Source organism: Pelophylax lessonae (assembly GCF_965119305.1).
Source record: "Pelophylax lessonae genome assembly, chromosome: 2".
Classification (NCBI taxonomy): Eukaryota; Metazoa; Chordata; class Amphibia; order Anura; family Ranidae; genus Pelophylax; species Pelophylax lessonae.
In genome coordinates, this window is record NC_138769.1 from 597,245,853 (window position 1) to 597,269,281 (window position 23,429).

Below are 23,429 nucleotides of genomic sequence, written 5' to 3' on the forward strand. Positions count from 1 at the left end.
GGCAGATTGCAGGGTTCAGCATAGCTGAACATGCGATCTGTCCTTGTGTCACTCAGTCACCTCCCCCCACACATGTCAGTAAGCACCAGGCATACATTAACCCCTCCCTCTCCAATAAAATTAGCCCCTTCCCTGCCAGTGTCATTTTTACAGTAACAGTGCATATATATAGCACTGATTACTGTAGTAGTAATGTCACTGGTACCCCCAAAAGTGTCAAAAATGTCAGTCAGGGGTCCGATCTGTCCGCCGCAATGTCGCAGTCCCGCAAAAAAAAAATCGCAGATCGCCGCCATTACTCGTTAAAAAAAACCCACCAAAAATGACAGAAATCCTTCCCTTAGTTAGTAAACGCAATAACTTTTGCGCAAACCAATCAAAATACGGTTATTGCGATTTTTTTTACCAAAAATATGTAGCAGAAAACAAATTGGCCAAAAATGATAAAAAATTTAGATTTTTACATTTTTTGTTGGGGGAATTTCATATAAAAAAAATGTGAAAAATATTGTTATTTTTTCAAAATTTTCGCTCTTTTTTTGTTTATAGCCCAAAAAGTAAAAATCGCACAGGTGATCAAATACCACCAAAAGAAAGCTCTATTTGTGGGGAAAAAAGGAGACATCAATTTCACTTGGGTACAGCGTCGCACGACCGCGCAATTGTCTGTTAAAGTCACGCAGTGCCGAATCGCAAAATAGGCCCTGGTCTTTGAGCAGGAAAATCCTCCGGGGCTTAAGTGGTTAAATAAAAGGAACTGTTGCAATTACAATGTTCTCTGTGTAGTGTTATGGACAACATGACCAACTGAAACATTTTATTCTTTATTGAAAATAGCTGTTGAGCACATTGGACTCAAATTAGTGCAGAAGAAGGACCTAATATGAGTGAAATATGAGTGCTGTTACTGCTGACTTATTTTCAGAGATGGAAGATTCAGGGCTGTGATCCATCGGGAAACTTAACATTCACACGTTTGTTACTGCTCAGCGACACTCACCAAGTAGGGAACCAAGGAAAAGAATGACTCAGAGCCCGGCCGCACCTCTAAAAACATATCATCATTAGCGGCTATCTTTAACACTAGAAGTACACTCACTGGCCACTTTATTAGATACACCTGTTTAATTGATTAGTAACACAAATTGCTAATCAGCCAATCACATGGCAGCAACTCAAAGCATTTAGGCATCTAGACGTGGTGAACAGGACTTGCTGAAGTTCAAACCGAGCATCAGAATTGGGAAGAAAAGAGATTTAAGTAACTTTGAACGTGGCATGGTTGGTGGTGTATGACGGGTTGGTCTGAGTATTTAAAAAACTGCTAATCTACTGGGATTTTCATGCACAACCATCTCATGGGTTTATAGAGAATGATCCAAAAATGAGAAAAAAATCCAGTGAGTGGCAGTTGTGTGGACAAAATTGCCTTGCTGATGTCAGAGGTCAGAGGAGAATGGGCAGACTGCTTCGGGATGATAGAAAGGCAACAGTGACTCAAATAACCATTCGTTACAACCAAGGTATGCAGAATACCATCTGTGAACGCACGACACATCGAACCTTGAAGTAGATGGGCTACAGCACCAGCAGACCATACTGGGCGCCACTCCTGTCAGCTAAGAACAGGAAACTGAGGCTACAATTCACAAAGGCTCACCAAAATTAGACAATAGAAGATTGGAAAAATGTTACCTAGTCTGATGAGTCTCGATTTCAGCTGCGACATTCAGATGGTAGGGTCAGAATTTGAAAGCATGGATTTGTCCTGTCTTGTATCAATGGTTCAAGCTGGTGGTGATGGTGTAATGGTGTGGGAAATATTTTATTGGCACACTTTGGGACCCTTAGTACCAATTGAGCATCATTTAAAGGCCACAGCCTACCTGAGTATTGTTGCTGACCATGTCCATACCTTTATGACTACAGTGTACCCATCTTCTAATGGCATCTTCCAGCAGGATAATGCACCATGTCACAAAGCTCAAATCATCTCAAACTGGTTTCTTGAACATGACAATGAGTTCACTGTACTCCAATGGCCTCCACAGTCACCAGATCTCAATCCAATAAAACACCTTTGGGATGTGGTGGAACGGGAGATTCACATTATGGATGTGCAGCCCACAAATCTGCAGCAACTGCGTAATGCTATTATGTCAATATGGACCAAAATCTCTAAGGAATGTGTTCCAACACCTTTGTTGAATCTATGCCATGAAGTATAGAATTAAGGCAGTTCTGAGGGCAAAAGGGGGTAAAACCCAGTACTAGCAAGGTGTACCTAATAAAGTGGCCTATGAGTGTAAATAACAGAGGTCACCAAGCTACGGCCCACAGGTCCAATACAAGATTTTATCCAGCCCCAGCTAGGGTCAGTGGCCTATCCTTGTGCGCAAATTGAGAATTCAGGCTAGCAGAAGCTGCCACTGGTCTACACTTCTCCCTGCCCAAACACCTCCGCCCTCCCGTGCAGGAATCCTAGAAACCAATCGCATGCTTGCTGCACTTGAGGGCTTCTTGCTCTGCCTCCCAGCTTTCCAGCTTTTGCTGCTACAACCATGCTTTAAGCCTTATAGTAGTAAGGGACATTCTGATGGGGACACTGATGTAAGGGGGGCTTGGAGGAAACACTGATGTACAGGGTGGTCTCTGATGGGGCCTTAACCACTTGCCGACCGCTCACTGAGCTGCTACTGCGGCAAAGTGGCTCGTTAAGGTCTGGCGACGTAGACCTATGTCACCAGACTCTCCCCTCTCTCTGCGGCATGCGCGCGCCGCCGGAGGCTCGCTCCCGCTGTATTCAGACACATCGGGAGTCGGGCCAGGGGAGGAGAGGCAGTGATCACCGCCGCTCTTCCCCGATCGTCTGGGATCGAGTGAGGAAATCCGCCCACTTGTGTAAACAAAGAGGGCGGATCTCCAATGTGACAGACAGGGACAGATTACAGGATTCAGCATAGCTGAACCTGCAATCTGTGTCTGTGTCACACAGTCCCCTCCCCCTACACATGTCAGTAAGCATACATTTAACCCCTTGATCACCAATAAAGTTAACCCCTTCCCTGCCAGTCTCATTATTACAGTAACAGTGCATATTTATAGCACTGATTACTGTAGTAATGTCACTGGACCCCCCAAAAGTGTCAAAAATGTCAGTCAGGGGTCCGATCTGTCCGCCGCAATGTCGCAGTCCCGCAAAAAAAAAAAAAAAAAAACCCGGATCGCCGCCATTACTAGTAAAAAAAAATAAACAATAAAAATGACAAATCTTTCCAGTAGTTAGTAAACGCAATAACTTTTGCGCAAACCAATCAAAATACGCTTATTGTGATTTGTTTTACCATAAATATGTAGCAGAATACAAATTGGCCAAAAATGTTAAAAAATTTTGATTTATAATTTTTTTTGGGGGGTAATGTTATATATCAGAATGTGAAAAATATAGTTTTTTTTTTCAAAATTGTCGCTCTTTTTTTCAAAAATTAAAAATCGCACAGGTGATCAAATACCACCAAAAGAAAGCTCTATTTGTAGGGAAAAAAAGGACATCAATTTCATTTGGGTACAGCGTCGCACGACCGCGCAATTGTCCAATAAAGTAACGCAGTGCCGAATCGCAAAATATAGCCTGGTCAGGAAGAGGGTAAAATTTTCCGGTCTTAAAGCGCTTAAAAATTCATTGAGAATTTTTTCGTCAAAGACATGTAGCTAAATACATTTTGGCCTAAATATATGACAAAAATGGAATATATTGGATATTTTTTAACTGTCAAAGTAGAAATGCCAGTTTTTTCGCAAAATTTTCGCTCTTTTTTTATTAATATCGCAAAAAATGAAAAGCGCAGAGGTAATCAAATACAACCAAAAGAAAGCTCTGTTTGTGGGAAAAAAAGGACGTAAATTTTGTTTGGGTACGGCGTTGCACGACCGCTCAATTGTCAGTTAAAGTCGCGCAGTGCCAAGTTGCAAAAAGTAGCCTGGATATTAAGCAGGAAAATCCTCCGGGGCTAAAGTGGTTAATGTAAAGGGGTACTCTGATGGGAAGTCTGGTGTAAGAGAAACTCATTTATTTATAAAAATGATTTAAGTTTGAAGACCCCTGCTATAGAGACTTATGGTCCAGGTGCCAATCCTGACCACGGTCTTCTTGGCATATGGCTTGGATTTTCTCCATGAGGTTTGGTGAGATTCCTATGACTTTTCCAGCTATCACCTAAAATTGCCTATACTGCAATAAGGTGGCAGAGACTCTACTTTCTTTTTTTATAAATGTTTAGGTTGTATATTCCTTTGATGCAAAAAGTGACATGCTGCTTTGTTGCAGAATATGTTAGAACTGTACAGAGTAATGTGAAAATAATAATTATAGGTCAGTAAAGGCCTATACACCAACAAAAAAATCTATTCTTCTTCCAAATATCCAGTAAGTGTCAAGCCATTTTTTGAAATTTCCTGTGTAACGATTAGTTGTTTGGAAGGAATACAGATTTCCTGAGCCAGCATGAAAATGACTCATTTAGTAAATCTGCCCCAAAATATTCTCGGTTTTACGTTGTCCATTGGAACAAAATTCCCTGCAGTTTTTTTTTTTTTTTGCAAAGCTCTGCAGTCCATTCCACTGCAAAGCTTCCCCCTCCCTAATCCTCGGTCTGTGTAATGTGGAAAATAACATTGGCAAAGAGGCTCGGCGATGTGAGCTGAATATTTTTTTGCCATAAACGCACCTGCAGTTTGTCCGCAGAAAGCCTCAGGGAGGGGAGGGCGCGAGCTTTATTTATTTACATTGTGCAGATGCAAAGATGTTGCCAGAAAAATGTGAGACGCAGCACAAGAGACCCTAGTGAGAAAATGCAATGTCAGATTAGAAGAGAAGAAGGGGTGAAAAAAGCACACAAAACCTACATTACGGAGAAGATAGATCTGTACAAAGCCATAGAAGATGAATTGTGAAACCGATGAAATGAATGAGGGCAAAACAAATGAAGAGACCCAGAGAGAGGAAGAATAGAGCAGGGAGGTGAGCGTGAAGAGAAATGAGATAGGGATATTGTAAAGGGAAAAGTCTAGTTAAATGGGAATATTGACATCAGATGGCCAAGATAACAACAATGAACTGGAAGGAAACAGAAAGAAATATGAGGGCTGACATTACTGACTAATGCCTCGTACACACGATCATACAATGGACGACTTATTGTTTGCATTTTGTTGCATGATACTAGTATGTAATTCAACAATGTGTATGATTTTTTTCGTACGATTCTGGAAAAGCTTCCTGGTTGCTTAGCTACATATCAGACAGTGCAAAACAAAAAACAATGGCAGCCAGGCTTTTTCCGGGTTATTTTTGTGTTTCTGATCATGCGTGGTCTTTGTCTATTTTTAGCGGACACATACTGTACTGATTAACAACATAACGACCGCTCACATTGCTGCTACTGCGGCAATGTGGCTCGTTATCGTCCAGCGACGTAGACCTACTGGACGTTGCACTCCTCCGCTTGTGGGCGGCGCGCCCGCTGATTTCAGTCACAGCGGGAGTCGGGCCAGGGGAGCAGCGGCAGCGATTGCCAATGCTCTTCCCCGATCGTCGGGGAATCGAGTCTGGAGATCCGCCCGCTTGTGTAAACAAAGAGGGCGGATCTCCTAAGTGACAGGCAGGGACAGATTGCAGGGTTCAGCATAGCTGAACATGCGATCTGTCCTTGTGTCACTCAGTCACCTCCCCCCACACACGTCGGTAAGCACTAGGCATACATTAACACCTCCCTCTCCAATAAAATAAACCCCTTCCCTGCCAGTGTCATTTTTACAGTAACAGTGAATATTTATAGCACTGATTACTGTAGAAATGTCACTGGTACCCCAAAAGTGTCAAAAATGTCAGTCAAGGGTCCGATCTGTCCTCCGCAATGTCGCAGTCCCACAAACAAAATCGCAGATCGCCGCCATTACTCGTTAAAAAAAAAACCACCAAAAATGACAGAAATCTTTCCCGTAGTTAGTAAACGCAATAACTTTTGCGCAAACCAATCAAAATACGCTTATTGCGATTTTTTTTTACCAAAAATATGTAGCAGAAAACAAATTGGCCAAAAATGATAAAAAGATTTTGATTTTTACATTTTTTGGGGGGAATTTCCAAAAAATTTGAAAAATATTGTTATTTTTTCAAAATGTTCACTCTTTTTTTGTTTATAGCGCAAAAAGTAAAAATCGCACAGGTGATCAAATACCACCAAAAGAAAGCTCTGTTTGTGGGACAAAAAGGACGTAAATTTCGTTTGGGTACGGCATTGCATGACCGCGCAATTGTCAGTTAAAGTTGCACAGTGCCGAATCGCAAAAAGTGGCCTGGATGTAAGACAGCAAAATCCTCCGGTGGTAAAGTGGTTAACTGCTTGTCCTTTGCTAGGCCAGTGTTTCTCAACTCCGGTCCTCAGGACCCACTAACAGGCCAGGTTTGCAAGAAAACTGAAATACATCACAGGTGATATCATTTGCTGCTCAGTGATTGCACTATTCTGCTTCTCCCCAAGGTAATACTTAAAATCTAGCCTGTTAGTGTGCCCTGAGGACCGGAGTTGAGAAACACTGCGCTAGGCTATCGCAAAACAAAAGTTTTCTTGTTTGTCCCTTTGTTGGATGAAATATTGTGATCGGCTGTCGAAAGCTGTGTACTAACGATCAGATTATCGTCCAATCTATCCTAAAGCTTTTTTTTTTTTTTTTCGTAGAATTATCTGATCGTGTGTACGAGGCATAATGCTAGTTGCCTGGCTCTCATATTGATCAAGAGGATCCCGTGCTTTCAAAAACATTGTCTTGAAACAAATATGCATGCAGGAATTCTGACATCACTTGCTGATGACTTGTTTTAGATCAGTGATTTGGAAAGTATTCAAGCCAGGGACAACCAGGCAACTAGCATTTTTAGGAAGAGGTCAGCAGTGGTCACCTACTTATTTCTCGCAGCACAGATTTGTAAAAACAGAAAGTTAGAGAGACACTTGTTATAATCTGGGCAGTTCTACTGTAGAACTGCCCAGATTATAACAACTGTCTCTCTAACTTTCTGTTTTTACAAATCTGTGCTGCGAGAAATAAGTAGCTCACTAGAGATCAACCGATTATCGGCAAAGCCGATATATAGAGGGCCGATATGCACTTTCCCCGATATATCAGAATCGGTCCCTGAGGTTACCGATATTGCGGATATTTCGGCAAAGTGCTGTACCAGAGTGACGCCTAGAGCTAGAGGCATCACCCCGGTACCGGCGTCCATAGCCGACCGTCGGCTGTCTTTACAAGGAGCGGGAGGGGACGTCCCCCCAGTCCCGCTGCCTTCCGCGGCTCGCCCAGGTCTCCCATCCCACCAGGAGACCCGGGCAATCAGCCTGCACGGCCGCCGAAGACCCAATCAAAGCCGCATTCGGCTCTGATCGGGTCTCCATGCAAAACCCGGAAGTGATGTTATGAGTGACATCACTTCAGGGTACTGTCTCGCGCCAGATTAAAAAAAATTACAGCATTCAAAACAGCCAAACTTGGCGTTTTGAATGCTTTTAAGTGCAGAGGAGGGCTTTGAGGTGTTTTAGACCCCCAGATCCCTCCACAAGAGTACCTGTAAAGTAAAAAAAATAAAAATGTTTTTTAAGGTACGAAAATATCAGCCTATATTGGCCGATACCGATATGCAATGGCCAAAATATCGGTATCGGCAACGAAAAAACGATATCGGTCGATCCCTAGTACATACCATAAGAAAATCAGGCGAACAATTTGGTCCAAAGAATTTTCATACGATTTTCATTTGTACAGAACTTTCTACAGACGATTCTGAATTTTCGTAGGAAAATTCTCGAAGGGACAAACTCCAAAATTTTTCTCGTAAGTGAAAAAACGAACAATTTTCACTTACTGTGTACCATTTCCGTACAATTTTTGTACAAGAAAAATCAGAAAAGAAAGACTGCGCAGAAACAACAAAAAAAAGCCTTTGTCGTACGAGAATTTTCGTACAAATTTTCGTTCATTGGTTTCGAATTTCTGTGAAACAAGACGATCGTTCGCTCGATTTTCTTATAGTGTGCACCCCACTTTAGGCTGCGTTCACACGGGTGGCAGAGGGGAGATGAAAACAGGATGTTGATGGGCATTTTTACTACCCCTCCACTCGCCTGCCGACAAGTTGACATTGCTGGTAAACATGTCTCTACATATTATATGTTGCATTTTGCAAGTGGTACCACAGCCACACCACTCCTAATCTAAATTCAAGTGGTTGAGGTGCAGCAGGACTTCACAACAAACAGGTGTCCAGGAGGCAGCATATTACCTCCAAGCCCCCTGCCAACTGGCTCTGAAAAGCAATCCACCTTGCTTTTGATTTTCTAAAAACAGCAGGCAATTTTTGCAGTATGAGAGTTTGAAATAACAGGTATTAGGACTACAACTCCCATCAATATTCGTCAAATTTATAACGTGTTTTTGACCATTTTACTTTGCATGCTCTAGAATTTATAAGTGTGTGTAAAGCAGGCAAAGTTTGGTTTGCACAAACATAGCTGGAAGTCCATGAACCCTGAAAATAGTGTTGAACCCTATTGAAGTCTTTGGGAGTCGAATCTTGCCAAATTTTTATGGCCTTTTAAAGGCTAATTGCAAGCATTTGCTAAAAAAATTGGCATGGATACTTCCATGGAGGACAAGTACCCATGTGATTTGTTTTCCAAGCCCTTTAAGGCCGTTGGGAGGAAGCGATGTATGACATCGAAACGGTCCTCCAAGGACATAGAATCAAGTGGGGGCCATCTTGCCCTCACTCGACTTCCTGCCTAGGACTACAATGGAAAGGATAGTTTAATAACTGGTAAGCGGGGAAAATGACCGAGAAGTGGCAGGAGAGGGGGGGGGGCACCTCTCCTGCTGCCCATAAAAGTGATCCCATGGCGAATCCACTGCTGGGACCACTTTTATGTGAAAGTGGACCACTTGCCCTGCAAGAAAATACCAGGGTTATGGCTATCTGTTGCCATAACACTGGCATTTAACGTCAAAGTAGCAACATAAAACCGCGGCGGGTGGTCCTGAACTGGTTAAATACCATTCAGGGGGTAGAAGATCTTTTAATGTGGCCTAAATAAATAACATACTTAGGAAATTGCACTTTATTGCAGAAGAGACATATAGTGGGGTTGATTTACTAAGGACAAATAGACTGTGCACTTTACAAGGGCATTTAATTGCATTTTGTTTAGAAGGTACATGGGGTTGATTTACAAAAGGCAAATACTGTACCTGTATACTGTGCACTTTATAAGTGCAGTTATGCTCTACAAGAACATTTGCTCCAGAGCTTAGTAAGTGAGGTGAAGCTTCACAGTGCATAGAATACCCAATCACATGCAAGGAAAGTAAAAAAAGCATTTTTAAATGCATATGATTGGATGATGGAAGTCAGCAGATCTCCCCCCTCATTTACTAAGGAAATGCTCTTCCAGAACAAAACTGCACTTGCAAAGGGCATAGTATATTTGCCTTTAGTAAATCAACCCCAATGTATCTTCAAAATAAAATAAAATTGCCTGTCAGTTTGCAATCCTCTGCAAAATGAACAATGAGCTGAGCATGTGCAGCTCTGTTTAAGTTTCTGGCACAGTGCCAGTGCCAGTGCCCTGAGATGAATGACTCCTACATCCCACGCCAGCCAATCAAGATGGCTGAAGACCAGCACCCAGAAGAAGCTGGGGAGATGTTGGCGAGGGACCTCGGGGGGGTTAGACTATTGGAGAATAGGTGAGTATCCCTGTCATTAGTTCCACTTTAACAGAAATAGAAACATTACTCTTTTTTTCTCTTTTCCCCTTTAGGATCTCCTGGTAATATCATGCATTTAGGAGAAAAAGTGTTGAATTGTTGAAGGACAGCTGTGAGAATTCTGGAAAAAATGCCTGTGAAATGCTAGGAATGTTAGCAGACTGGTGTTCTGAAATGTTGGGAAGACACCTCTGCCCTCATGGCCTCATGCAAGCAAAGGATTTACTGCCATGACAGTTAAAGTTTTTTATACTATCTTAACATCATCAAAATCTCCCAAAGGGTGAAATACTCATCATCAACCTTTTGTATCTACCTTTTATATAGCTCTGAATTGTCAGTTAGAATCAGAAAACTGCAGCATTTGAGTCACAATCATGTCAAAGAAGTTTAAATAACAGCAGACAGAAGCTGGAGATGAAATACAGTGATACAATTTACTTTTTCCATTCATTATCTGCAATTTTTCACTTTAATGTGTGTTAAATGCTTTGTGAATAGAAACAATCCATTCATTTTTAGTGAATTGACCACAGTGTACAAAGACTAGATTAGAAAATGGCAGCAATTACATTATGGAACCTGGAGATAAAAGCATGTAAATGTGTATATTAACCACTTCTGGACCGGAAGGACCAGGCCATTTTATGTGATACGGCACTGTGTTACTTTAACTAACAATTGCGTGGCCGTGTGACGCTGTACCCAAATAAAATTGATGTCCTTTTTTCCCAAAAAATAGACCTTTCTTTTGGTGTTATTTGATCATGATTTTTTTTTGTGCAAAAAAAAAAAAAAAAAAAAAAAGGAGCTACAATTCTGAAAAAAACAAACAAACATTTTTTACTTCTTTTTTTCTTCTGCTATATAACATTCCCAATAAAAAACATTTTAAAAATCACATTTTTTCATCATTTTATGCCAATTTGTATTTTGCTACATGTTTTTGATAAAATATATCCCAATAAGTGTATATTTATTTCAGGTACTTATGTAGCGCTGTCAATTTATGCAGGGCTTTACATATACATTGCACATTCACATCAGTCCCTGCCCTCAAGGAGCTTACAATCTAAGGTCCCTAACTAACATACATACACAGTAGGGCCAATTTTTTTAAATTTATTTTTTGTTTATACAGGATCCAATTAACCTACCAGCATGTCTTTGGAGGGTGGGAGGAAGCCGGAGTACCCGGAGGAAACCCACGCAGGCACAGGGAGAACATTCAAACTCCAGGCAGGTAGAGTCGGGGTTGGGATTCGAACCAGCGACCCTCTTGCTGCTAGGTGAAAGTGCTAACCACTACACCACTGTGCTGCCCTCATTATTGATTAGTGTCTACAAACTAGGGGAAAGATTTATGTAATTTTTATTTATTTTTACTAGTAATGCCGGCGATCAGCAATTTTTAGCGGGACTGCAACATTGCAGCGGATAGATCAGACACCTAACTGACATTTTTGACACTTTTGGGGGGACCAGTGACATTACTACAGTAATTAGTGCTATAAATATGCACTTTTTATGTACTAATGACACTGGCAAGGAAGGGGTTAACACCAAGGGTGATCAAAGGGTTAAATGTGTCCCTAGGGGGTGCTTTCTATCTGTGTGGGGGATGGACTTGCTGCATGAACACAGGGACCTGTGTTCCTAAATAAGAGGGACACAGGATCCCTGTGTTCATAACGGACAGAACAGGGGTCTGCCGTGTTTACAACAGCAGACCGCTGTTCTGTCTTCACGGGAATCGATCGAGGGTATCCGCCTGCAAATTGGCTTCCCCTGTGGCGAATGGGCGTGCGAGAGCCCCCGCTAGCAGTCCCGTGAAGTGACGTACAGGTGACGTATATGTAAGGCAGCTGGTCGGCAAGTGGTTAAACATCAAGGTAAATCATTTTTTTTTTAATTATTATTTTTTTGGCACAGAAGCTTGGTGCTTTGAGATCTGGGAGTGGGACATACACATTTAAAGTGTACAATATGTGCCTGGTGCACGACTTTTAGATGGGTACAGTAAAACAAGCCCTTTAAAACAGAATGAGGAACGTTACAGGTATAATAAAATGCACGCTACCTAAAAGGCTGCTCCGTATGAAATTATGGGAGGGGTCATCCGCGCCAGTAGGATACCTCCCATGCGGAGCGCGCTCATCAATGCACAGGACCAGGAAGAGACTGTGGTCATGTGAAAAATCCAACATTACAACAGTTCAGTGACTTAGAGATGACCTTTCACTGTGTGCAGTAATAAAATCCAGAGTTCCTCCAAAAAGTGACTTGTCCCATGTTATTGCACACCGTAATTTGTATGTTTGCATTAGGAGATATGTGCTGTGGGGTTCCACAGAGTACCTATGCAAGCTCTCACGTAAAGCAGAGCTCCACTCAAAAGAGGAAGTTCCACTTGTCTGTCTCTCCTCCCCGTCTCTGCTGCCACTGTGGCACTTTTTGGGGGAGAGCAGGTACCTGGTTTTGACAGGTACCCGCTCCCACTTCCGGCTCAAATCGCAGTGAAGTGAGCTGGTAGTTAGCCCCCCGTCTTCTCCTCCCCCCCCCCCCCCCGCAGCCAGCCCATTCACAGAGCACAGCACGATTCATGCATGCGCAGTAGGAAACCGTCTGTGATGCGCAAGGCTTCACTGCCAGTTTCCCAAGGGCTGATTCAAGAATCAGCTCAGATGGGGACACCACTGGATGCCTGGACAGGCAAGTGTCGTAATATTAAAAGTCCATTTTTGGAGGAGGGGGAAATGCCCCTTTAACTCTGTCCTTTCCGTACTTCATGTAAATCAAAAATAATCAGCGCAAGCCCACATAAAACAGAAAAAAAGAATCAATCAAAGTTCTTGTGCACAAGGCTGCAAACAATCAGTGCCAAACACAAAAACACCTGTGAAAACTTAAAGCGGAGTTCCGGGCACAAAAACGATATTTTTTTTTTGTGCCCCTCCGCTAGGTATGCCTCACCTGAAAAGGAATTGGATAGTTATTTTTTTTTTTTTTTGTTTACTTACCTTGCAATTGAAGATCGAAGATACTCACCTCAGACTACTTCCTCCCTCGGAGCCGCGGCTCACCCCTTCACTTCCTGCCTCGCTATGATTCCTGGGAGCTGAACGTCACAGCTCCCAGGAATCAATGCGCCGCATCGGCCCCGCTTGTCATTTCCAGGCGACGCCGCATTCCCCTGCTAAACAGCTTCTGGGCATGCCCAGAAGCTGTGGAGGAATGCGGCGCCGCGCCGGAAGTGACGAGAGGGGCCGGTGCGGCGCATTCTGGGACAAGAAGACGCGGAAGAAGACACAGAAGAGGACCGCGCCGGGTTCAGCTGCCCACAAGAGAGATGGAAACGCTGTGGAAGAAATTTTCTAAGTAAGTATTTCTTCTAAAAGGTAAGTGCGAACCGGGACAGATCAGAGGCTAGCCATTGTGGAATGTGCTAGCCCTGACTGTCCCGGGGGTATGTTTATTAAAAAATGACATCTGTGCCCGGAACTCCGCTTTAAAGAAAATAATATTGATGCGCCAAGTCTTTCATTGGAGATAAATAAATAAATAAATATGTTTGGTGTACAAAATGTTATCACAATAACTCTAAATGAGAGCCGGTTCACATTGCAGCGACCCGACTTGCCGGGGGGACCTGTGAGGTCGCGGTGCGCAGCTCGCACCGCGACCTCAGAGCGGCCGGCACGGACTTCATATCATTGAAGTCAATGCAGGTCGCTCCAGGTCGCCCCAAAGAAGCTCAGGAGTCAGGACCCTTTTTCTAAGTCGCTTCTAAGTCGCTCCTATTAGAACGGGTCCTGTGCTAATCTATGGCAGGCGACTTGTCAGGCGACCAGGTCGCCTGACAAGTTGCCCCAGTGTGAACCGGCTCTCAGTCCATCAACTGTGATACTAAAGTGATAAAACAATTTCTGAGCCGTGATTATAAAATCAATAATATTAATAGTCCCAATCCTCAGTGAAAATAGTGACTGAAAGAAAATCAAAAAATCTTCATCCACAAACGTGATCAAAAGTGCTGCATGCTTCACTCCAGGTGCTCCTAGTGACTAGTGACAGATTAGCAGCTCACCTTAGGAACAGACTCCTGAGAGTCAATACACACTCTGGGATAATCACTGCAGTCTGGTTTGCCTTCCCATCACCGCCTCCTGATAGTCCCTCCAGGTTTATATGGCATCGGTGTGGAAAAATAAAATAAACTACCCCGCTGACGAAGTCTATGACGCAACGCGTACGGGGGAGGAGCCTGCACGTCATCCCGTCGATTCCCGGAGACCACAGGCAGCGTTTGATGCTATGATAAGTCCGCATTGCTGAAGTGCTTTGAAATGTAAGTGCGATTTCACCATTTATGATTTAATAAATAGCCTTAAAATCAGAGAGCACTAGATCTTGCTTTTATTTTTCCACACCGATGCCATATAAACCTGGAGGAACTATCAAGAGGCGGTGATGGGAAGGCAAACCAGACTGCAGTGATTATCCCAGAGTGTGTATTGACTCTCAGGAGTCTGTTCCTAAGGTGAGCTGCTAATCTGTCACTAGGAGCACCTGGCAAGGGCGTAACTACAGGGGTTGCAGGGGTTGCAATCGCAACCGGGCCCCATGCTCAAGGGGGCCCATGTGGCTCCCCTGTACACCTGAATAGGAGGGGCGGCGGGGGCAGCATGTAGAGAAATCACTGTCCTCCTTTTTCCTTCTGTAGCTGCAGGAGGAAAATGGAGGAGATTGGTTCCTCTGTACGCTGCCCCCCCGCCACTTCTCCTATCCAGTATACTTGTGTTCTGCTGTCTCTGGGCCCCTGTGTGCTCCCCTGGTCCCCCCCCCTTCTGTGCTGCCCCCCCTTCAGAATTCTCCCTTCCCTCACCGTAATAAAGGGCCCTGCAACTAGAGTAAAGGGCGCCAGGGATCCAGGGGGCCCTTCATGGTTTCTTGCACCGGGGCCCTGAAGGTTCTAGTTACGCCTCTGGCACCTGGAGTGAAGCATGCAGCACTTTTGATCACGTTTGTGGATGAAGATTTTTTGATTTTCTTTCAGTCACTATTTTCACTGAGGATTGGGACTATTAATATTATTGATTTTATAATCACGGCTCAGAAATTGTTTTATCACTTTAGTATCACAGTTGATGGACTGATTTAGAGTTATTGTGCTAACATTTTGTACACCAAACATCATATTTATTTATTTATTTATCTCCAATGAAAGACTTGGCGCAGCAATATTATTTTCTTTAAGTTTTCCGTACCTCATGACCAGGCTATACATCTCAGTAATGCTAGTTTTCTTCTGGTTGCCATGGAAAACAGTCTGCTCAGAATGCCGACGCCCTTGCCAGGTACCACGGCTAATGACTGCTTGCTTACAGCTTTTTTCTTCGCTTGGTTACCCATAGCAACTACACTCCTCCACTTGTGTCCTGCTGAGTTATCCCTCTTGTTGTAGTGTTGCTTCTTACCCTATAGTGCATTTACAGACTCCGGTTCTTTTGATACACCAAAACCAGCATCCACCCATTAAAAAACTTCAGACCAGAGTGGTGGCTTATGTTACAGGGGCCTCTTCCTCTTGTTTTCAAGGTTGTGGTATGGACGGCACAGTAATACATACTTGGTGGTCCTGTCCAAAAGTGAAACGCTTCTGGATCCGTATTTAAAATTTCATTTATTCACTTACACAGGTGTATCTAATTAAATCACCACAGAAAGCTCTTCTAGGATGTCCAGTTGAAGGAACACCGAGACAGAAAGAAAACTCATAGCCTTATTTTTACAGAAGCCAGGTTAGCAATAGCTAGGTCCTGGAGGACACCCAGGATCCGTTTTGACTTGGTGAAAAACAAGTTGTCATAGATTATGGTGAATGAATGCCTCTCAGCAATCTTACTAGACAAACAAGCTATGTTTGATAAAGTCTGGGAACCCTGGATCAAATACTTGTCTGACCCCTTGTAAGTTGTCAGGAATCAGACCGGTACGTACCATGGAGTGCACTTTATTTCTCTTGGTACTCTCTCTTCTCCCTTTCTTTTTCTTCCTTTTCTTGGCTTACTCCTTTCTCTATACTCTCCCTGTAGAGCCAGGGAGACAGCAGTGCTGTATTTTGGCCTAGGCCAACAAGGCCCAGGCCTAGGGCGGCACTTTGCAGGGGGGCAGCAAAAAAGCCACCCCCCTCCACCTGAGACTCTTTTGGCCACTGGTTGCTAGAGCCGCCTCTCTCACCCCCCTCTCTCTCTCACTCACCCCCTCTCACCCCCTCTCTCTCTCACCCCTCCTCTCTATCCCCTCTCTTTCTCTCTCATCCCCCCTCTCTCTCTCATCCCCCCCTCTCTCACTCTCACCCCCCCTCTCTCTCTCTCTCTCTCTCTCTCTCTCATCCCTCCCTTTCTCTCACCCCCCCCTCTATCTCTCTTTCTATTTGATCCCCCTCTCTCTCACCCCCCTCTCTTTCATCCACTCTCTCACCCCCTCTCTCTTTCATCCCCCCTCTCTCTCTCTCTCTCCCTCCCTCACCCACACCCCCTCTCTTCCTCCCTCACCCACCCCCTCTCTCTCTCCCTCACCCACCACTTCTCAGAACCCCCCCCCCCCCCCCGTGAGATCTCAGGGGTTGATGCTGGGACTTGTAGTCCTTCAATTTTAGAGAAGTCACATCCGTCAAAAAAGGAGTGGGGCAAATTTACATGGGAGGGGGGCGTCCAATTTTAGTCTTGCCTAGGGCAGCACAAAACCAAAATACACCACTGGGAGACAGACTTTACTAAATAAATAATAATGAACGAAACACTGAAGGGGAGGCTCCAGCACTTCGTTCAGAGGTATACTTTATGGTTGGTCTTACTAGATCTCTTTGATTCCACCATAATTGGGAAAGAGGACAAGACACCAGGTTTCCGGCCATATTAATATGGTCCCTCCTCTCTCCTCCACATATTGGAGGAGCGATGGGGAAACCAACAGATATGGCTCGTCGAGTAATGAGCAGGAATAGAAGTGCAGGTCAGAAGATGTTAAAATACTCTTTGCGAAATGTTCATTGTATGATGATGCAGATCTATGTAATATTGTTAAATCTCTTATATTAAACATTTCAATAAAAACCAATGAAACAGAAAAACTTCAGACCAGGCTTAGACTAGACTGTTGAGACTAGGTTCACAACGATGCGGGATTTGCAGCGATTTCCGTGCGTTTCCCGCACCGCATCACAATCGCACTCCATTCCATGCTGGTGTCAATATTAAGTTAACGACACCCCAAAAATAGTTCGCAAAGCGCAGTGCGATTGACAGAATCATATCGCATAGGTGTGGACACCCATCCGATCTGATTCCAGTGCAGCAAAAAAAGGTGCATTCACCTTTTTTGTGCAGGTGTGGTCCGATTTGAGCCATACAAAATGAATGGGCTCAAATCACACTGCAAAGAATCTGATGTAATTTGAACAGGAATGTGGGGCAAATCCTGTCCAAATCACATGCGATTCCACGCACCACACCAGTGCAAACCTAGGCTTAATGTAACTTTTACTATTAAAATGCAGCAGGGCAATACAAAATGAATCCTGTCCCTAATCCTAACTAATGTAACATAGTGGCCAGGCATACCTTTGAGAGGCGATAGTCCATAAAGGCAAAGATGGCTTAGATGCTGTCCTTGATTCCTGATTTATTCAGCGTCATACTTGCGCTTGCAGGTAAGTCTGTGTTTCACCTATCCCCGCGACCTGTTCTCCAGCTCTTCAGCCCTTGATCTTAGCTGTCCCCCTCTTTATATAACAGGTGGGCCTGCCAAAACCAAAAGCCTTGAAAATGAGCTGAAAATGTTTAACCCTTTCCCCAGCCTGGGCCAGCTGCTTGATAACTATCTACACACACGTTTTAGCATGGCTACAAAATGATCAACTTTTCTGCAAGTAATGAAACATGCAGATCAAATCTGTCATTCTTTCCACATTGCAGATTGCAAGCGCTATCATGCTTTTTTTCTCAGACTAAAATGTGTCCAAAAGAGCCAGCTTTGCTATTAAGTAAAATAAAACTGCAGCCACAGCTTCTCAGTCTCCTCTGTTTGTGAATTGGCACATGTACAATATAACTAATCTGAATTTCAGAAACACTTAACAGTTTATTCTCAGATTGAGGAATGTCAAGTGGAGCAGTTTTTGCTGCAAAGTAGCATAGATTTTAGGCAGAGCCTGTCAGTTACCTTTATAAGCCATTTGGAAAACGCACAGAAATTCTGGTGACTAGTCTAATTCTGAGACACATAATGCCACTCTTTTGCCTGAAAATGTAAAATTGAAATGATGCAGAGAGCACCCGGGGCAGTACAGCAGCAGTTTTCTTTCTAAATGGTAACTCATTTGCACTAACACACAGCTGCCGCTAACCTCTCCTACCAGCTCCATCCCTCTGGCATCACAAGAAACTCCTATTCCTGTGTACTGAGGTTTTTCGCATTAGAGACGGGTCCATTTACTTACCCCTGTTGATTGGCCAAAGACAGTTGCACTCTACACACCCACCATATAATCCAGTGGTTCTCAACCCTATTGAGACCATTGGCCAATAAATTATTCAAAACCATCCATGCCCCAACAGTAAAATTATGTATTGAAATGCTGGAGGGCTCCGGAGGTGGCTAGGTGTCACTATGGGGTATGCTGGTTCTGTAGATAGTTCTGGAATTCTGCATCAGACTTCATCCGTGGCCTTGTAGAGGAGGAACTTTCTAAAGGAAGCTTGGAGAAGCTGTGGAGGACAGGCTCTCTAGAAGGGTTTGGAGGTCTCTCTAGGAGGCCTGGGGCTTTTTAGAGCACTCTGGGAGACTGGCGTGCACCGTAGGAATTGGGGAGGGGGACACTGATCGATGCTGGGGGTACTATAGGGGGCTGGAGGCTCTTCAGCAAGCTCCAGGGCACTGCAAGGGGCTGGGGGGCATTGTGGGAGACGGGAGTGCACTGAAGGACACTGATGGAAGCTGGGGGGGTACTATGGGGGGCTGGAGGCTCTGCACAAGCTACAGGGCACTGTGGGAGGTTCTGGGGCACGTGGAGGCTGAGGGCTCTCAGGGGTACTGGGGGTAATGTGGGAGACTGAGGGGCACAGCAGGCCAATATAAAAGGTTGGGTGGCACTATGGGAGCTTAGAGAAACTGTAGGAGGTTAGGAGATCAACAGGTGGCTGTTGGCCAGGGGGGAGGAACGCCATAGCCCAGCAGTGGGCCATGACAGGTATGAGTGAGAACCACTGCTAAACACTACATGTTCTTTTACACAAGGAACCTGAAACGTATAATGCTACATCATTTGTACTATAATATAAACAGCCGAGTGGCTGCATATTTGAGTGAATTAGTGCAAACAGCGATGTGCCAAGAGCACGCCCCCTGCCCCCTTACTGGCGTCTGATGGAAACATTTCTGATCATGTGACCACCATGACAGCCAATCATGGCAGTCACATGTCCTTAAAGCACCTTTCAGGGGGAGGGGGGAACGGGTACCTGTTTTTGACAGGTACCTTTCCCCACTTCCAGGATACGGCGCCACTGCGGAAGTTCTCGGCCCTCGGAAGTTCGGCCCCCTCCTCCCTCCTCTGCCGCCAAGCCAATAGGAATGCACAGTGAGCTTTTCGCATGCGCAGTAGGGACCCGCCCGTAAAGCCGCAAGCCTTCACTGCCAGGTTCCCTTTACCGGCAATAGCGGCGGCTGCACCCAACGGCCGATAGAAACATCAGCTCCGGTGCCGACATTGCTGGACTCCAGGATGGGTAAGTGTCCTAATATTCAAAGTCAGCAGCTACAGTATGTGTAGCTGCTGACTTTTAATTTTTGGAGGGGGTGGAGGGGGAGGCAGAACTCCGCTTTAAGCCCGGCATGTAAAACCCCTTAAGGTCAAGGCACCCACCAGCTTCAAGGGGTTAAAACCCTGCAATAAATGAGCTCACCACATGGAGCCTTTAATTGTGTAGTATTTATTACATCCATGAAAATAATGTACACAAAAAAGCTGCAGCATTCATATAAATAAAAACAAGCAGTTGGCCAAAATCTACTCAAACAGCTGCCAAACCGATAAACGGAAAATAGTGGCATGACGTCAGCATGTAGGCTCCACTCAACACGTTTCGTACACAAGTATGTCCTCATGTGTTCTGCCTTCTAGCTAGAAGAAGTGGCTGTGTGAGGATGGTTCTGGATCTTTGCACAGGTAAGTGTCCTTTTTTTTCTTAAAGTCAGCAACTACAGTATTTTATAGCTGAAATTTTTAATTTGTAGTTGAAATTTTTAATCTTGCTGATTTTTTTGAAGAACCGCTTTAAATCAGCTGCTGAAAGTGCTTTTTAAAAAAACAGAGAGTTTAATAGCATTGTAACAACAGGTCCACTTTAACATAGAATGTTCCTCGCGGCCGTAGAAATTCACCTTGTGGACCGGATCGTCTATGGTTACCTGCGGGAGGCAATACCTGGCAGTGACAATTGCATCTTCATAACGTGTTTCGAATTTCCATGTGTCATTGTGTAAATTAATCTTCATATTTGCCTCCAGCAACAAAACATTGTAACTGATGTTTACATTTATGCTGTCAGGGACCGGCAGCATGTAGAAAAATATATTTTTTTTCTGGGAATGATTTATGTAACAGCATACATGACTCACTGCTAAGAATAGGTAATGATTTGTAGTTGAAATACGGCTCCAGACAGCTCCACGTTTTCTATTCTTTCTGTATTTTTATTTCAGTTATTGCTTAGCTTGTTTAGGACACTATAATTTGATGGGGGTATTTACTAACGGAGATGTTTTAGAAAATCTGTGGCCGTATCCAGGTAAGATAATGGTGGTGGTGGTGGGGGTGGGGGGGGGGACATTTTCTCTGAACGTGGCTGGGTATTGGAAATGAATGAACATACATTTGCTGGGTCTTGCTAGGAAGGACTCCTTTGGTAAATCATCTGCTTTGACTTTTTTATTGCATTTGGGAACCAAAATGAATGAAGACGTGTCACTTAAAGGGAAATTCCCCTCAGAGCTATGTGATTAGGTGAAGCGGTAAATAATGCCGCTATGCATATATTATGTCAATTATCCAATTGTAAAGTGAACTCCACCTTTTCAAACCAAAACTGGAAAAAAGTTGACTTTTTCTAGATTGTTTTTAAGTGAACCTGTGGTGGTGGAGGAGGTACAAAGCAAGCAGCATGGTAAATTAGCTGGCAGCATGGGCAGTCAGGAGACATCACTCATTGGCATTTCTGGAGGACTCCAGAAATGAACCGCTTTACGACTGCCCTATAGCAGATTTACTGCTACAGGGCGGCTGCTCTGTGCAACATCACATATACAGGACTGCTGTTAGAAATCACAGGGCCTTCCTGGCAGGCCCCCCCCCCCCCCAATTTATCAAGACAATATACACTAAAAAAATAATTATTAATGGACACAAACATAACAGCATAAGAGTGAACCTGTGTGATTTAGCCCTTTTTTAATAGTTTTTTTTACATTTTTTTAAAAAAAAATAATGGATAACTTTATTTTTAAACGTTAAACATTTTTACAATCATTATATTTTACAATTTTTTTAAATCATTTATTACAATGTTTAATTAAGACTTTTTAAAAATGTGTTATTTTTTTACAGGACAGGGAAGCCAGCAGCGCTGCAGGGGGGGGGGGGGCTTCAAAGTGAAAGGGGGTCACACGGGAAGGGGGGGCTCAGAAGCAGGCAGAACAGGGAGGGGGATCAGTGTCTGAGAAGAAATTACAGGAATTATGCCCTGTGTCTGTGTCTCTCCCTGCAGCAGGTGAAAGCTGGCAGGAGGGGGAGAAAATGGCTTTCAGCTACTGCAGAGAGCCACACAGGGCTTCCTTCTGTAATTTCCCTTCCTCCTGACTGCACTGATTCCACCTGCTGTTGGGGCCCCCCTGTGTTCCCAGGCCCCCTACAGGAGGACTGGTGGTCTCCCCCTATCAGCGGCCCCTCACATATATATACATGATTCTGTACTTCCGGGTTTTGGGTGTGAGCTTTTATCTTGCAACCTTCCCATACAAGCCACATTTGTGGAGAGTTTGTGATATTATTGCCACATGCACACAATGGCCACTCTTTGTCCTAAATTCCTGCAACTGCAACAGTGCACTAAATGTAAATAAAACTAGCACAGAAATCTAAACGTGTGTGTGTTCTTACAGGATCCAGAGTAGTCATTTAAATTTGAATGAGGTTGCAAGAAAAAACTTTTTGAAGCGGTATTAACCTGTTGCCGACTGCCCGATACAGTTATACATAGCTGTATGTCGCTCACTATCAGGAGTCTAGGGGGCAGCGCGCTCCCGACCCCACTCATCAGCAGGGAAGCCAATGCAGCGGGCAGGTGGCTCCGATTGCCGCCTGACACCCATAATCGCTCCACACTGAGAGAGAAGAACGGTCAGCTGTTGTAAACACAGCCGACCGTTCTTCTCCCTGGAATGATCATAGAGCCCATGTGATCCTTCTATATAGGATCACATGTCTCCAATGGTCATTTCAGAAGCCACGCATCCCCACAGTTAGGCTCACAGTTAACCCCTTGATCACCCATAATGTTAACCCCTTCCCTGCCTGTGTCATTATTACAGTAACAGTGCATATTTAGCACAAATTCTTGTAGTAATGTCACTGGTCCCCCCAAAAGTGTCAAAAATGTCAGTCAGGGGTCCGATCTGTCAGACGCAATGTCGCAGTCCTGCTAAAAATCGCAGATTGCTGCCATTACTAGTTAAAAAAAAAAACAATAAAAATGACATAAATCTTTCCCGTATTTAGTAGATGCCATAACTTTTGCGCAAACCAATCAAAATACGCTTATTGCGATTTTTTTACCAAAAATATGTAGCAGAAAACAAATTGGCCTAAAATGTTAAAAAATTGAGAATGTCATATAGCTGAATGTGACATGTTTATAGCGCAAAAAATAAAAATTGCATAGGTGATCAAATACCACCAAAAGAAAGCTCTATTTGTGGGAAAAAAAGGACATCAATTTTATTTGGGTACCCGACCGCGCAATTGTACATTAAAGTAACACAGTGCCGAATCGCAAAATAGGGCCTGGTCAGAAAAGGGGCAAATCCTTCCGGTCTTAAAGTGGTTAAACCAAAATCCTTAAATGTGAGAGTTGCATTAGTTTTATTTTTATACTTTCCCTCTGTTTTCACCTGGTGATCTGGCCAGTAACACACCTCCTGTATTAATGAGACACAACTCTGGAGGAATGAGAACAGGAGGCACGGGAGACAGCAGCCTTGTCAGCCTTGGGTAGGGTAGTGTTAAATGTATTAGCAGATTTAAATCAACTAAACAAATTAAAGCCTTATAATCAGTTACAGAAAACGGTTATTATTCCTTTTGGGTTAAAGGTTTTGTATAAATAAAAGATGATCATTTTAATCCCCCTTGTCAGTGCCAAGCGGTTTGTCTCATCCATGTAAACTGATACATTCTGCTGGAGAGCTTGTGTTTATGAAAAACGAGAGACTAAGCCCCCGTTTACACTGGGGCGACCTGTCAGGCAACCTGGTCACTTGACAAGGTC